The sequence below is a fragment of the Schistocerca cancellata genome, chromosome 12 (assembly GCF_023864275.1).
Source record: "Schistocerca cancellata isolate TAMUIC-IGC-003103 chromosome 12, iqSchCanc2.1, whole genome shotgun sequence".
In the NCBI taxonomy this organism is placed as follows: domain Eukaryota; kingdom Metazoa; phylum Arthropoda; class Insecta; order Orthoptera; family Acrididae; genus Schistocerca; species Schistocerca cancellata.
Window position 1 is genome coordinate 54,454,685 of NC_064637.1, and position 17,094 is coordinate 54,471,778.

A 17,094-nucleotide genomic window follows, 5' to 3' on the forward strand; every position below is an offset into this window, starting at 1 on the left:
AATTTTCGATTTATTTTTTTATTTGTTACTACAACTCATGGACAATAAGTTTCCAAAGTTTCAATGTTGAAATCGCATCCGAAGTGCCTGAAAATTTAAGTGTGACGCGGCCTCCCTGTCACGCCCACGTTTTGAAGCAGCAAGCTACAAGCTCGGGTGGATAACAACCCCTATATTCACAAGGAGAGGTTTCCAAATGGTATCCTGGATCTTGTCAAGCCCACTTGCAGGTTTCTGGCCGGTTCTGCACTTCTCAAAAAGTGTGTTCATGGTGAAATCCAAAATCCAGATGAGTCTCTAAATTCACTCACATGGAAACGATGCAATAAAAACACATTTGCATCTGCTACGGTTGTCAGCATTGCAACGTACGATGCAGTTATTGTATTTAATGATAGGGGCGTCGGGAGACTGAAGGTATTAGAAAGAATCGGCTTCAGGATAGGAAATTTTACTCAAGATATCCAGAGAAAAATAGATTTACAGCGCGTCTCTGCAGCTGAAAAGTGAGTTGAGGACCTGGTAAAGGAAAGAAGGCAGACAACAAGAAACCAGAAGAGAAACCTTGAAGGGAAAGACGACCCAGAGTACAAATGTGGTGCCTTCTGAAGAAATTACATAAGAAAAAAGGTAGGTCGAACTTTAAATTGCGTCTCCTGATAAGTTTGTTGGTTAAAGTTTATGTATCTTTTCCGCAGATTCTATGAATGCCAGAATTATGAAATTTTGTACACATATTTCTGTAAACCTAATGAACGTTGTCGCAAGAGCGAATTTTGATATTCTGATTGCAAGCTGAGATATGGGGCAAAGTGCTTGGAATTTTGCATGAATTTAAATTGTAATTGTGGAATTATACTTAAAAAATTATGAAAATTCTCCTATTTGACCTATTCCAAAAACCTCGTGAGAGAAGCATACAACATATAAAAAAGTGCGCGCTGACGCTCTATCCGATGACATATGCGGTTGGATGCAAAGTTTTCTAACAGACAGGGAGCAGTATATCGTCCTGAACGGGGTAACTTCAACAGAAAAAAGAGTAACTTCAGGTGTGCCCCAGGGCAGCGTAACAGGTCCTCTGCTTTTTACGACTTACATAAACGATCTGGTTTATGGTATTGACAGCGGCCTTAGACTGTTTGCCGATGATGCTGTAGTCTACAGGAATGTAGCATCACACGAAAGTTGTAAACAAATCAATGAGGTTTTGCAGAAAATAAATGCGTGGTGTAAAGACTAGCAGTCATCTCTCAATATCAGTAAGTTGGTTGGTTGGTTGGGGAAGGAGACCAGACAGCGTGGTCATCGGTCTCATCGGATTAGGGAAGGATGGGGAAGGAAGTCGGCCGTGCCCTTTCAGAGGAACCATCCCGGCATTTGCCTGGAGTGATTTAGGGAAATCACGGAAAACCTAAATCAGGATGGCCGGACGCGGGGTTGAACCGTCGTCCTCCCGAATGCGAGTCCAGTGTCTAACCATATCAGTAAGTGTAACCTACTGCGTATAACAAGGCGAAAATGCCCATTTATGTAAGAAAATGGCTCTGAGCACTATGGGACTCAACATCTTAGGTCATAAGTCCCCTAGAACTTAGAACTACTTATCCCTAACTAACCTAAGGACATCACAAACACCCATGCCCGAGGCAGGATTCGAACCTGCGACCGTAGCAGTCCCGCGGTTCCGGACTGCAGCGCCAGAACCGCTAGACCACCGCGGCCGGCTATTTATGTAAGAGTACAAAATAAATGCCAAGTCTTTGGAAGCGGTAACATCCGTCAAGTATCTGGATGTGACTAATCGAAATGATCTCAAGTGGAATGATCAGATTACACAAGTAACAGGAAGGCGAACTCTAGATTGCGGTTTATTGGCAGAATCCTAAAGCGATGCAGTCCTTCAACAAAGCAAGTTGCTTACAGCACGTTAGTTCGTCCAGTCTTAGAGTATTGTTCGTCTGTATAGGACCCTTACCAGCTGTTCAAAAATGGCTCTGAGCACTATGGGACTTAACATCTTAGGTCATCAGTCCCCTAGAACGTAGAACTACCTAAACCTAACTAACCTAAGGACATCACACACATCCATGCCCGAGGCAGGACTCGAACCTGCGACCATAGCAGTCCCGCGGTTCCAGACTGCAGCGCCTAGAACCGCATGACCACCGCGGCCGGCCTTTACCAGTTGTGTCTCATTCAAGAGATTGAGAAGGTCCAAAGAAGAGCGGCAAGATTCGTGACTGGTACATTTAGCCGTCGCGAGAGCGTTACAAATCTCATAGCAAGTTTGAAGTGGGACACCTTGCAGATAGACGACGCGCTAAAAGAAAGGGGCTGCCCATTAAATTCCGAAATCCGATCTTCACCGAGGATGTAGAGCATATATTATTACCACCAACTTTCAAACCGCGCAATGGTCACAATTCAAAGATAAGGGAAATTAGAGCTCGTACTGAGGCGTTCAGACAGTCGTTTTTCCCTCGTGCGATCCGCGAGTGGAACAGAGGGGAGGGGGGGGGGGATATGACTTCGGCGCGAATTGTGCCCTCCGCCACACACCGCTTGGAGGCTAGCGGAGTATATGTGTAGATGTAGGCGTTGTTCCAGTCCGTCGGCTTCCAGTCTTTCTGAGAGCATCACTCCTGACTACAATCAAATTTTGGTTCCTAATCCCCTGCCCTAATATCATCAACAACACCAGAGTGCAAAATTTTTATTTATTGAAAAACGACGAAAGAATGATGTTCACTTTTTCAAGGTATTTTAAGTAAACCACGAAGTAATGAGAAATGACATTTGGTCCTGTACAAATCCTCTCGCGGTGTAGGGGTAACGTCTTTGATTAGCAATCAAGACGAAATGATCTCTGACCTTAAAAGAAGACGCCAATTCGGGACTGAAATGTGAATAGACACAATAGAGTGTTGAAGAAAAAGGAAAAACTCAGAAATACAAAATGAAGAAGAAACAAGAAAAACAATAAAACGAAAAAGATAGAGTAGTGAACTCATTTTCTTAAGAATATTACTTTTTTTCCTTCTTTTATTTTCGTGCAGAGTTATTATTTTATCGATGTTCCTTAAATGTTTTGACATTTTCCTCTCTCCTTTCTCTGAGACTGGGGTACTTTTTACATAATTCGCGGTTTAACATTTTTTTTTTATGTTAAGGATAATAAGTTGCCGTCTCTTCATCTAAGAATAGATGATGAATACAGCTAGCCGCTAACTTTGTGTAATGTCTTGTCTGTATAGACGTGTATCTGTTGCCTTTTAAATCCCTTCACCTTCACACACAAGTCTATACAGTAAAGTAAGGGCCTCCCATTTGTTGGCTGATCCGTGATAAGACAGGCGAAAAGTTAGACTAATGGAGGATTATTAGTATTATCTCTATTTTCATTCGCTCTCTCTCCTTTATCTATGTACAGTTTTTAATATAATATTTCATTACGTGAAATCAGCCAAATAGAATCTTTGGAGTCCTTCGTCTTGGTAATCAGCGGCTGGCTTGCTGTAAGAGATCTTTACATTTATTATTACTGTCAAACACTGCAGTCAGTCGGGAGAATCAATCGTTTGGACAATTTGTTCCTTTTACGAAAGATTGCGAATTCCAGGTGTGTACGAAGCCTTTTTGGACGATTTAACACAGACTCAGTGATTGCAGGCTCTTTTCGACACAGCTGAAACGTGCCCACTAATTACAGGGCCTACCTGATCATCAAATGATTCAGAAAAAACTCATTCGTTCATTCACTCCAGAACAAAAAAGTCACAAACCTTATTTATGAAGGAAATTGTGTATTAAATCCATCTCCATTAGATGTCCAGATTTCCGGTGATTCCACGTCTTAATTATTTTCCGTTTACAGTCTCTTTCTCTTCAAACAAACCGCTAGCGGCACAAATGTTAATTGGCTCGCTTTAGCGAGAAGAAAAGCAGAATTTGAATCTCTCAGAAACTCGTCAATCCCTCAACCGATTCTCCAGAAGCTGCCCTAGCTACCCCTCTAACAACCATGGACAATGCATATATGCATCTCTGTTATTTCAAAGAATAAACACACTAGAAAATACTTTGGCGTCGTCGAGCTGTCGCCTCATATGTTACGAGAAAATCAGATCAGATACTTTTCCAAAGTGAATGAATGTGGATGGTTTGATTGAAAATGATTAATTGGTGCATGGTAGAGGGTATTTTCTGTGGGGACATTACAGTGGGTTCAGTCCGGAACCATGCTGCTGCTACAGTCACAGGTTCGAATCCTGCCTCGGCCATGGATGTGTGTGATGTCCTTAGGTTAGTTAGATTTAAGTAATTTTAAAGTCCAGGGGACTGATGACCTCAGATGTTAAGTCCCATAGTGCTTAGAGCCATTTGAACTTAATTCGAGTGAAAATTTTAATCATTTTCGGCAGCTTAGACTTCACTTATTTATCTAATTGTTTGTTTCCCTTTCTTCCTTTCCTCGAAGATCAGTTGTTTGAATTCTCCATAAACTCCAGAATGACATTTTCGCTCTGTAGCGGAGTGTGCGCTGATATATAACTTTCTGGCACTACTTTGGTTTAGTACTTTTGAGGAGACTTCACAAAAAAAAAAAAAGAATAAAATAAAAAAAAATCAGTACTTTAAAACTGCCTTACAACAGAGGCATTTTGTTTTAAGTTACAAATTAAGAGTCATTTCACTTTTGTCCCTTTATGGAGAAAATGGAGTATTATTATTACTCTCTTAGGAAAGCTGTTTCGTTTATCGTCCCAGTAGCGCTTAGTGCTCCCCAGTACTTTCAGCCTTTTGAACTTCATTTCCTTCCCTTCAAGGAGACAACATTATTCCTTCAAGACGATTTCATTTCTTTCCAAGACTCGAGTTAATTTCTCATTTCTACATTCAACGAAGCTCCATTGTTAAGTTTCTCGTTAGAAAGCCCCTACACCTACATCTACATCCATACTCTGCAAGCCACATGACGGTGTGTGGCGGAGGGTACCTTGAGTACCTCATCGGTTCTCCCATCTATTCCAGTCTCGTTCGTGGAAAGAAGGATTGTCGGTATGCCTCTGTGTGGGCTCTAATCTCTCTCATTTTATGCTCATGGTCTATTCGCGCGATATACGTAGGAGGGAGCAATATACTGCTTGACTCCTCGGTGAAGGTATGTTCTCGAAACTTCAACCAAAGCCCGTACCGAGCTACTGAGCGTCTCTCTTGCACACTCTTCCACTGGAGTTTATCCATCATCTCCGTAACATTTTCGCGATTACTAAATGATCCTATAACAAAGAGCGCTGCTCTCCGTTGGATCTTCTCTAGCTCTTCTATCGACCCTATCTGGTACGGATCCCACACTGCTGAGCAGTATTCAAGCAGTGGGCGAACAAATGTACTGTAACCTACTTCCTTTGATTTCGGACTGCATTCTTCCAATGAATCTCAGTCTGGCATCTGCTTTACCGACGATTAATTTTATATGGTCATTCCATTTTAAATCACTCCTAATGCCTACTCCCAAGTAATTTATGGAATTAACTGCTTCCAGTTGCTGACCTGCTGTTTTGTAGCTAAATGATAAAGGATCTTTCTTTCTATGTATTCGCAGCACATTACGCTTGTCTACATTGAGATTCAATTGCCATTCCCTGCACCATGCGTCAATTCGTTGCAGATCCTCCTGCATTTCAGTATAATTTTCCATTGTTACAACCTCTCGATGTACTACAGCATCATCCGCAAAAAGCCTCAGTGAACTTCCGATGTCATCCACAAGGTCATTTATGTATATTGTGAATAGCAACGGTCCTACGACACTCCCCTGCGGCACACCTGAAATCACTCTTACTTCGGAAGACTTCTCTCCATTGAGAATGACATGCTGCGTCCTGTTATCTAGGAACTCTTCAATTCAATCATACAATTGGTCTGATAGTCCATATGCTCTTACTTTGTTCATTACGACTGTGGGGAACTGTATCAAACGCCTTGCGGAACTCAAGAAACACGGCATCTACCTGGGAACCCGTGTCTATGGCCCTCTGAGTCTCGCGGACGAATAGCGCGAGCTGGGTTTCACACGATGGTCTTTTTCGAAACCCATGCTGATTCCTACAGAATAGATTTCTAGTCTCCAGAAAAGTCATTATACTCGAACATAATACGTGTTCCACCTATGTTCGTTGTCCTTTCGTGAAAACGGGGATGACCTGTGCTCTTTTCCAACCCTTTGGAACGCTACGCTCTTCTAGAGACCTACGGTACCCCGCTCCAAGAAGGGGGGGCAAGTTCCTTCGCGTACTATGTGTAAAATCGAACTGGTAACCCCTCAGGTCCAGCGGCCTTTCCTCTTTTGAGCGATTTTGTTTTTCTATCCCTCTGTCATCTACTTCGATATCTATCATTTTTTCACCTGTGCGACAATCTAGAGAAGGAGCAACTGTGCAGTCTTCCTCTGTGAAACAGCTTTGGAAAAAGACATTTAGTATTTCGGCCTTTAGTCCGTCATCCTCTGTTTCACTACCATTGTGTTCACAGAGGGTCTGGACGTTTTGTTTTGATCCACCTACCGCTTTGACGTAAGACCAAAATTTCTTAGGATTTTCTACCAAGTCAGTACATAGAACTTTACTGCCAGTGGATACAATAAAACGCGTGAAAAAAAATACACACATGAGAATAAGAAGGCACCTCAGTGACAGGTATTGGGGAGGCATTGTAGCCAGGCCTTGGGACCATCAACCCCTGACCGCTTTGCCTCTGTCTTCCGGTCGCTGACTATCTTCTGCCACCAGATGTAGAAACAAACACAAAATATAACGAAAAATAAAAGATATTAAATATGAGGTGCATTCAAGTTCTAAGGCCTCCGATTTTTTTTCTCCGGACTGGAAAGAGATAGAAACATGCTCATTGTTTTAAAATGAGGCCGCATTCATTGTCAATACGTCCCAGAGATGGCAGCACCGTACGGCAGATGGAATTTTACCGCCAGCGGTGAGAATGAGAACTGTTTTAAATACTTAAAATTGCGACGCTTTCCTAACTTCAACAGCGTGCAATCATTCGTTTTCTGAATTTGCGTGGTGTGAAACCAATTGAAATTCATCGACAGTTGAAGGAGACATGTGGTGATGGAGTTATGGATGTGTCGAAAGTGCGTTGTGGGTGCAACAGTTTAATGAAGACAGAACATCGTGTGACAACAAACCGAAACAACCTCGGGCTCGCACAAGCCTCTCTGACGACATGATCGAGAAAGTGGAGAGAATTGTTTTGGGGGATTGCCGAATGACTGTTGAACAGATCGCCTCCAGAGTTGGCATTTCTGTGGTTTCTGTGCTCACAATCCTGCATGACGACCTGAAAATGCGAAAAGTGTCATCCAGGTGGGTGCCACGAATGCTGACGGACGACCACACGGCTGCCCGTGTGGCACGTTGCCGAGCAATGTTGACGCGCAACAACAGCTCGAATGGGTTCTCTTTTCGTCGGTTGTGACAATGGATGAGACGTGGATGCCATTTTTCAATCCAGAAACAAAGCGTCAGTCAGCTCAATGGAAGCACACAGATTCACTACCACCAAAAAAGTTTCGGGTAACCGCCAGTGCTGAAAAAATGATGGTGTCCATGTTCTGGGACAGCGAGGGCGTAATCCTTACCCATTGCGTTCCAAAGAGCACTACGGTAAGAGGTGCAACCTACGAAAATGTTTTGAAGGACCAATTCCTTCCTGCACTGCAACAAAAACGTCCAGGAAGGGCTGCGCGTGTGCTGTTTCACCAAGACAACGCACCCGCACATCGAGCTAACGTTACGCAACAGTTTCTTCGTGATAACAACTTTGAAGTGATTCGTCATGCTCCCTACTCACCTGACCTGGCTCCTAGTGACTTTTGGCTTTTTCCAACAATGAAAGACACTCTCCGTGGCCGCACATTCACCAGCCGTGCTGCTATTGCCTCAGTGACATCCAGTGGTCAAAACAGACTCCTAAAGGAGCCTTCGCCGCTGCCATGGAATCATGGCGTCAGCGTTGTGAAAAATGTGTACGTCTGCAGGGCGATTACGTCGAGAAGTAACGCCAGTTTAATCGATTTCGGGTGAGTAGTTAATTAGAAAAAAAAATCGGAGGCCTTAGAACTTGAATGCACCTCGTACATGCTAATGGGTGAAAGGAGTGGGACCGGCATCGTGGCCAGGTCTCAGAACTGTTGAACAGTGCCCTCTTTGCCGCCACCTGCCTGATACTCACACGAAAGAAAATAAACCTGCCACCGCTTAGATTTTGAATGAAAAGACCAGTACTGGACGCCGAAGACTTCAGACATAATACGCCACCGTCATTCTGCCAACGGCATTGTCAAAGAGGACGGAGGAGTGGAAAGATGTTCAGGGCACTCTCTGGTCCTTGGAGTGGGAAGCTGCGCCTAAAGACGAAACAGTTGGCAATCATCAACGGCATGATGATTCAGAAGACAATGGAAACCACTGCATTAAAGACACGTAACGTATATCCACAGGTCTGTAACTGAAAAAGTGTCATGATGATCTCTCCATTGGCTAAAGATTCCGGAATAGACCCCATTAGGATCTCCGCGAGGTGTCTGCCAAGGGAGAGGTGAGCATGAGTAAAAGATCGAATAACCAACGAGTCGCGGTGTGGAACGTCAGAAGCTTAAACGTGATGGGGAAGCTAGAAAATCTACTGGCCATTAAAATTGCTACACCACGCAGATGACGTGCTACAGACGCGAAATTTAGCCGACAGGAAGAAGATGCTGCGATATGCAAATGATTAGCTTTTCAGAGCATTCACACATCGGTGGCGACACCTACAACGTGCTGACATGAGGAAAGTTTCCAACCGATTTCTCATATACAAACAGCAGTTGACCGACGTTGCCTGGTGAAACGTTGTTGTGATGCCTCGTGTAAGGAGAGAGAAATGCGTACCATCACGTTTTGACTTTTGATAAAGGTCGGATGTCGCCCATCGCGATTGCGGTTTATCGTATCGAGACATTGATGGTCGCGTTGGTTACGACCCGTAGCTGGATCCCTGCGAAACCCTACATTTCAGCAGGATAATGCACGACCACATTTTGCAGGTCCTGTACGGGCCTCTCTGGATACAGAAAATGTTCGACTGCTGCCCTGGCTAGCACATTCTCCAGATCTCTCACCAATTGAAAACGTCTGGTCAATGGTGGCCGAGCAACTGGCTCGCCACAATACAGCAGTCACTACTCTTGATGAACTGTGGTATCGTGTTGGAGCTGCATGGGCAGCTGTACCTGTACACGCCATACAAGCTCTGTTTGATTCAAGGCCATTATTACGGCCAGAGGTGGTTGTTCTGGGTACTGATTTCTCAGGATCTGTGCACCCAAATTGCGAGGAAATGTAATAAAAAAAATGGTTCAAATGGCTCTGAGCACTATAGGACTCAACATCTTAGGTCATAAGTCCCCTAGAACTTAGAACTACTTAAACCTAACTAGCCTAAGGACATCACATACACCCATGCCCGAGGCAGGATTCGAACCTGCGACCGTAGCAGTCCCGCGGTTCCGGACTGCAGCGCCAGAACCGCTAGACCACCGCGGCCAGCGAAATGTAATCAGATGTCAGTTCTAGTATAATATTTTTGTGCAATGAATACCCGTTTATCATCTGCATTTCTTCTTGGTGTAGCAATTTTAATGGCCAGTAGTGTACATTTGGAGCATGGTAGCGAAATGTGGACTGTGGGAATACCGGAACAGTAGAGAATCTAAGCATTTGAGACGTGGTGTTGCAGCCGAATGTTGAAAATTATGTGGACTGGTAAGGTAAGGCATGTGGAGGTTCTGAGCAGAATCGGAAAATATGCGGAAAACACTGACAAGGAGAAGGGACCTGATGATATGACATCTGTTAAGACATCAGGGAATGATTTCCACGGTAGTAGACAGAGCTGCAGAGGGCAAAAACTGTAGAGGAATTCAGATATTGGAATACATTCAGCAAAAATTTGAGGACGTAAATTGCAAGTGCTACTCTGAGATGCAGAGTAGGCACAGGAGAGGAATTCGTGGCGGGTCACATCAAATCAGTCTGAAGACTGATGACTGAAAAAAAAATATCCTCCCGCGCTCCCATGCAGCAACCATGGTATATTTTCAGTAGGAAAACACAACATAAACTTTATTGACGTATTTCGCCTTTTTCAGTCATCTTCAGATTTCGTGTAGAACTGTAGTTCTTATATAAATCCTGAAAATGAGTCAAAAAGGCGAAACGCGTCAATAAAGTTTATGCTGCTTTTGCAAGCAGCAGCACACCGCCTTCACACCACAAGTGGCCCATCGGGACCATCCGACCACCGTGTCATCCTCAGATGAGGATGCGGGTAGGAGGGGCGTGTGGTCAGCACACCACTCTCCCGGTCGTTACGATGGTTTTCTGTGACCGGAGCCGATACTATTCGATCGAGTAGCTCCTCAGTTGGCATCACGAGGCTGAGTGTACCCCGAAAAATGGCAACAGTGCGTGGCGGACCAGATGGTCACCCATCCAAGTGCCGGCCATGCCCGACAGCGCTTAACTTCGGTGATCTGACGGGAAATGGGTGTATCCACTACAGCAAGTCCGTTGCCTCTGCTTTTGCAACCTGGACTGTTTTTTTCCTACTGACAATTGGTACTAGTTGTTTCTAACAACGTTTTTCGTACACTGACGAAGAATTTCTCAGTACATCGCGAGTGCTACCTACCACTTCTCAAAAAAGAAAGCTGATTATCAACACTTGTTACAAAAAATACTACCTGCTCACCACTCCTGACCATAGCGACATCTGCTCCACCCACACCCTGCACCATCATTTAAAATCAACTAAGATAAATCGTCTGCACTACACTTGGCCCTACAATTTCTAAATCACTGGGTTTCTCAACTCTTTACTTCTTAACTGGAAGAAATTGGAAGACTTAATAATAATACAGTGTAGCCTATACAACAGTGGGGCAACTCTTACATAGTTCCTGTTGCGTTGTGTTGTCAGATATTTCGTTTCCTTTTCCGAAGTGAATAAAAAAGCAATATTTATATACCAGTTTTACTGTCATACATATGTGGTATAAAATAAAAGTATGTGTGTAGGGGGTGGGCTATCTGAGGAAGTCATTGTTCATAAATTCATTTCACAAACCTTCACCAAATTGTCATGTATTAGTACTAGTATTTCAAATAAAATATTGTTTACTTATGTAATCAGTACTAAAATGGTTCAAATGGCTCTGAGCTCTATGGGACTTAACATCTGTGGTCATCAGTCCCATAGAACTTAGAACTACTTAAACCTAACTAACTTAAGGACACCACACACATCCATGCCCGAGGCAGGATTCGAACCTGCGACCGTAGCGGTCGCGAGGTTCCAGACTGTAGTGCCTAGAACCATTCGGCCACTCCGGGTGGCAATCAGTACTAGAGTTGAAAGAAATAGTGGTAATAATAAAGCACTTTTGAAAAAATATTTAGTTTCGCGACCAAAATCCAAATGAAACTTTACGTTTTTATTCCCCGGGAAATTACATTTTACGCCTCACGGGTATTTACCCCCCTTTGGAAAGCAGTGTTGTAGTCGGAAGGAAATGGTTGTCGCGGCGTAACTACAACAGGGACCGATGATGACGTCCTCTTCTGATTTTGTTAGAGTACTGGGAAGTGGGAGATTTGTAAGTGATCCTGTTGTTTACGAGGTGCATTCAAGTTCTAAGACCTCCGATTTTTTTTCTAATTAACTACTCACCCGAAATCGATGAAACTGGTGTTACTTCTCGACGTAATCGCTCTGCAGACGTACACATTTTTCACAACGCTGCCGCCATGATTCCATGGCAGCGGCGAAGGCTCCTTTAGGAGTCTGTTTTGACCACTGGATGTCACTGAGGCAATAGCAGCACGGCTGGTGAATGTGCGGCCACGGAGAGTGTCTTTCATTGTTGGAAAAAGCCAAAAGTCACTAGGAGCCAGGTCAGGTGAGTAGGGAGCATGAGGAATCACTTCAAAGTTGTTATCACGAAGAAACTGTTGCGTAACGTTAGCTCGATGTGTGGGTGCGTTGTCTTGGTGAAACAGCACACGCGCAGCCCTTCCCGGGCGTTTTTGTGGCAGTGCAGGAAGGAATTTGTTCTTCAAAACATTTTCGTGGGATGCATCTGTTACCGTAGTGCCCTTTGGAACGCAATGGGTAAGGATTACGCCCTCGCTGTCCCAGAACATGGACACCATCATTTTTTCAGCACTTGCAGTTAACCAAAATTTTTTTGGTGGCGGTGAATCTGTGTGCTTCCATTGAGCTGACTGGCGCTTTGTTTCTGGATTGAAAAATGGCAGCCACGTGTCATCCATTGTCACAACCAACGAAAAGAAAGTCCCATTTATGCTGTCGTTGCGCGTCAACATTGCTCGGCAACATGCCACACGGGCAGGTGTGTGGTCGTCCGTCAGCACTCGTGGCACCCACCTGGATGACACTTTTCGCATTTTCACGCCGTCATGCAGGATTGTGTGCACAGAACCCACAGAAATGCCAACTCTGGAGGCGATCTGTTCAACAGTCATTCGGCGATCCCCCAAAACAATTCTCTCCACTTTCTCGATCATGTTGTCAGACCGGCTTGTGCGAGCCCGAGGTTGTTTCGGTTTGTTGTCACACAATGTGCTGCCTTCATTAACTGTTGCACCCACGAATGCACTTTCGACACATCCATAACTCCATCACCACACGTCTCCTTCAACTGTCGATGAATTTCAATTGGTTTCAGACCACGCAAATTCAGAAAACGAATGATTGCACGCTGTTCAAGTAAGGAAAACGTCGCAATTTTAAGTATTGAAAACAGTTCTCATTCTCGCAGCTGGCGGTAAAATTCCATCTGCCGTACGGTGCCGCCATCTCTGGGACGTATTGACAATGAATGGGGCCTCATTTTAAAACAATGCGCATGTTTCTATCTCTTTCCAGTCCGGAGAAAAAAATCGGAGGCCTTAGAACTTGAATGCACCTCGTAAACTTGCTTTACATCCAAAAGGTAGATTAGCTATATTGGTTCCATATCAAAACGTTATCTATTACATTGCCTGTACAACTCCTAGAAGTCAGCAGTAGGAATTATGAAACACCATGTAAAGAACAACTTATTTTTTTAGACAATTAACGCTTAACTAAATCACCTACTGTTGTCGGTTGTCACAGCCAGCACAGTAGGAGAGTGCCGGAAGGTGTTTTATCTTGTAACACGTTTCAGAGCCGGGCTTGCACCTCTACACAACCCCTGTTGCGAAACAACTCAAATCACTTAAGAAAGGCAAGTCTTCCGGTCCAGATAGTTTACCAATCGGGTTCCTTTCAGAGTATGCAGGCGCAATAGCGCCTTTCTAAGAAATCATATACAACCGCTCACTTGACGAAAGGTCTGTTCCTAAAGACAGGAAAGTAGCACAGGTCACACCAATATTCAAGAAGGGAAATAGGTGTAAGCCATTGAATTACAGACCCATATCACTGACCTCAATTTGCAGTAGGATTTTCGAGTGTATACTGTACTCCAACATTAGAATCACCTTGAATAAAATGGCTTATTGATCCGTAACCAACACGGATTCAAAAAATATCGTTCTTGTGCTACACAGCTTGCTCTTTATTCACATGAAGTAATGAGTGCTGTCGGCAAGGGATCTCAGATCGAGTCCATATTCCTAGATTTCCAGAAGGCTTTTCATACCGTTTCTCACAAGCGACTGTTTATGAAATTGCGTGCATATGGAGTATCGTCTCAGTTGTGTGACTAGATTCGTGATTTTCTCTCAGAGAGGTCACAGTTCGTAGTGATAGACGGTAAACCATCGAGTAGAACATAAGTGATATCTGGCGTTCTGCAAGGTAGTGTCATAGGCCCTCTGCTGTTCCTGATTTACATAAATGATCTAGGTGATAATCTGAGTAGCCCTCTTAGATTGTTTGCAGATGACGCTGTAATTTACCGGCAAGTAAAATCATCAGACGATCAATTCCAATTACAAAATGATGTAGAAAGAATTTCTGTATGGTGCGAAAAGTGGAAAGTGGCACTAAACAAAGAAAAGTGCGAGGTCATCCACATGGGTACTAAAAGAAATCCGATAAATTTTGGGTATACGATAAATCGTACAAATCTACGGGCTGTCAATACGACTAAATAGCTAGGAATTACAATGACGAGCAACTTAAATTGGAAAGATCACATAGATAATATTGTGGGGAACGCTTTGTTGGCAGAACACTTAGAAGATGCGACAAACCCACTAATAAGGCAGCCTACATTACACTTGTCCGTCCTCTGCAGGAATACTGCTGCGCGGTGTGGGATCCTTACCAGGTAGGATTGACGGATTCAAAAATGGTTCAAATGGCTCTGAGCACTATGGGACTTAACATCTACGGTCATCAGTCCCCTAGAACTTAGAACTACTTAAACCTAACTAACCTAAGGACAGCACACAACACCCAGCCATCACGAGACAGAGAAAATCCCTGACCCCGCCGGGAATCGAACCCGGGAACCCGGGAGTGGGAAGCGAGAACGCTACCGCACGACCACGAGATGCGGGCCAGGATTGATGGAGGACATCGAAAAAGTGCATAGAAGGGCAGCTCGTGTCGTGTTATGGCGCAAAAGGGGTGAGAGTGTCACTGATATGATACGCGATTTGGGGTGCCGGTCACTGAAACAAAGGCGGTCTTCTTTGCGGTGAGATATATTTACGACATTTCAATCACCAACTTTCTCTTCCCAGTGCGTAAATATTTTGTTGACACCCACCTACGTAGGGGGAATTGATCGTCATAATAAAACAAGAGAAATGAGAGCTCGAACGGAAAGATTTAGGTGATCCTTTTTCCCACGCACCATTCGAGAGTGGGATGCTAGAGAAGCAGTACGAAAATGGTTCGATGAACCCTCTGCCAGGCTCTTAACCGTGTATTGCAGAGTAACCATGTACATGTAGATGTAATACAAGTTTAATATACAGGATTATGCAAACAGATGAACGCTATTTAATTGACAGAATGAGATTTTCACTCTGCAGCGGAGTGTGCGCTGATATGAAACTTCCTGGCAGATTAAAACTGTGTGCACGACCGAGACTTGAACTCGGGACCTTTGCCTTTCGCGTGCAAATGCTCTACCTGAGCTACCGAAGCACAACTCACGCCCGGTACTCACAGCTTTACTTCTGCCAGTATCTCGTCTCCTACCTTCCAAACTTCATTCGGTACTGGTTTCAGTCTACATGAAAATTTGGAGGTACCGCATTATGAACAACTGCACTTGCCCGCGAAAGGCAAAGGTCCCTAGCTCGAGTCTCGGTCGGTAACACAGTTTTAATCTGCCAGGAAGTTTCATATCAGCGCACACTCCGCTGCAGAGTGAAAATCTCATTCTGGAAACCTCCCCTAGGCTGTGGCTAAGCCATGTCTTCGCATATCCTTTCTTTCAGGAGTGCTTGTTCTGCAAGGTTCGCAGGAGAGCTTCTGCAAAGTTTGGAAGGTAGGAGACGAGGTACTGGCAGAAGTAAAGCTATGAGTACCGGGCGTGAGTCGTGCTTCGGTAGCTCAGATGGTAGAGCACTTGCCCGCGAAAGGCAAAGGTCCCGAGTTTGAGTTTCGGTCGGGCACACAGTTTTAATCTCCCAGGAAGTTGCTATTTAATTGGTTCGTATTTCATGAAGTTGTACGTTAACAGTCTGCATATGAACGATCAAACGGACGTGCATCACATCTGAGTCCGCTACTTGGTCCCCATCGGCGGACAGCCCAGCTACTGCTTGCACTGAGGTTGGCCCTTGACGTGTGATCGAGTGGGAGGTCGCCTTGGGGCGGGGGTGGCAGCTTAAGACTTCCCAGGGGACCGAACGTGAGGCCGCCCTGGTTAGTATTGTTCCAGGTGCTGTCTGTGGTTAACAGTGTCCCTCTACCAGATGCAGTCGCTTTTCCTGTTTCAGAGGGAACCTCTCATCCTGCAAGATCCGGGCTATCACAGAGAGTGGGACTATTGGTTGTTGGGATCTCCAATGTTAGGCACGCTATGGGGTCTTCTTAGATACATGACTGAGAAGGAAGGAAAGGAAGCCAATATACACTCCGTGTGTGTGTACTGGATGGAGTCATTCCAGAAGTGGAGAGGGTCCTTCCGTATGCCATGCAGAAGGTGACTCGTGTCGGTACCAATGACGTGTGTCACTTTGGATCACAAGATTCTCTCTGGCTTCAAGCGGCTGACCATTTTCAGAATTGTCGACAGGACTGTTTGCAGAACTCTGGTAGAAAGCAGAGTGTAGGGTCGGAATCAGAAACTCAGACGGTTCTGCGACCGTGTAGGCTGATTCCTCGACTTGCGCCATAGAGTTGTCCGGTTTCGGGTTCCACTGAATAGCTCAGGAGCCCAAGACATGCACAAGGCGGCTATAAGCGTAGCAGGGGCTGTGTGGCGGTCGAGTATTTGATGCTGTTAGAACTAACTTATCTTGTAACGAAACTGAAGTAGATAGTTCCTCTGAGTTAGTACGAGGTGCATTCAAATTCTAAGGCCTCCGATTTTTTTTCTCCGGACTGGAAAGAGATAGAAACATGCGCATTGTTTTAAAATGAGGCCGCGTTCGTTGTCAATACGTCCCAGAGATGGCAGCACAGTACAGCAGATGGAATTTTACCGCCAGCGGCGAGAATGAGAACTGTTTTAAATACTTAAAATGGCGACGTTTTCCTTACTTGAACAGCGTGCAATCATTCGTTTTCTGAATTGGCGTGGTGTGATACCAATTGAAATTCATCGACATTTGAAGGAGACATGTGGTGATGGAGTTATGGATGTGTCGAAAGTGCGTTCGTGGGTGCGACAGTCTACTGAGGGCAGAACATTGTGTGACAACAAACCGAAACAACCTCGGGGTCGCACAAGCCGGTCTGACGACATGATCGAGAAAGTGGAGAGATTTGTTTTGGGGGATCGCCGAATGACGGTTGAACAGACCGCCTCCAGAGTTGGCATTTCTGTGGGTTCTG

At 44.6% G+C, this 17,094-nt stretch overlaps 1 protein-coding gene across 1 annotated transcript in view; it reads left to right on the plus strand.

Annotated features, from left to right (window-relative positions):
• LOC126109449 (C3 and PZP-like alpha-2-macroglobulin domain-containing protein 8) overlaps positions 1–17,094 on the plus strand; it is a 968,006-nt gene that overhangs the window by 224,015 nt on the left and 726,897 nt on the right. The gene's annotated exons all lie outside the window — the stretch shown is intronic.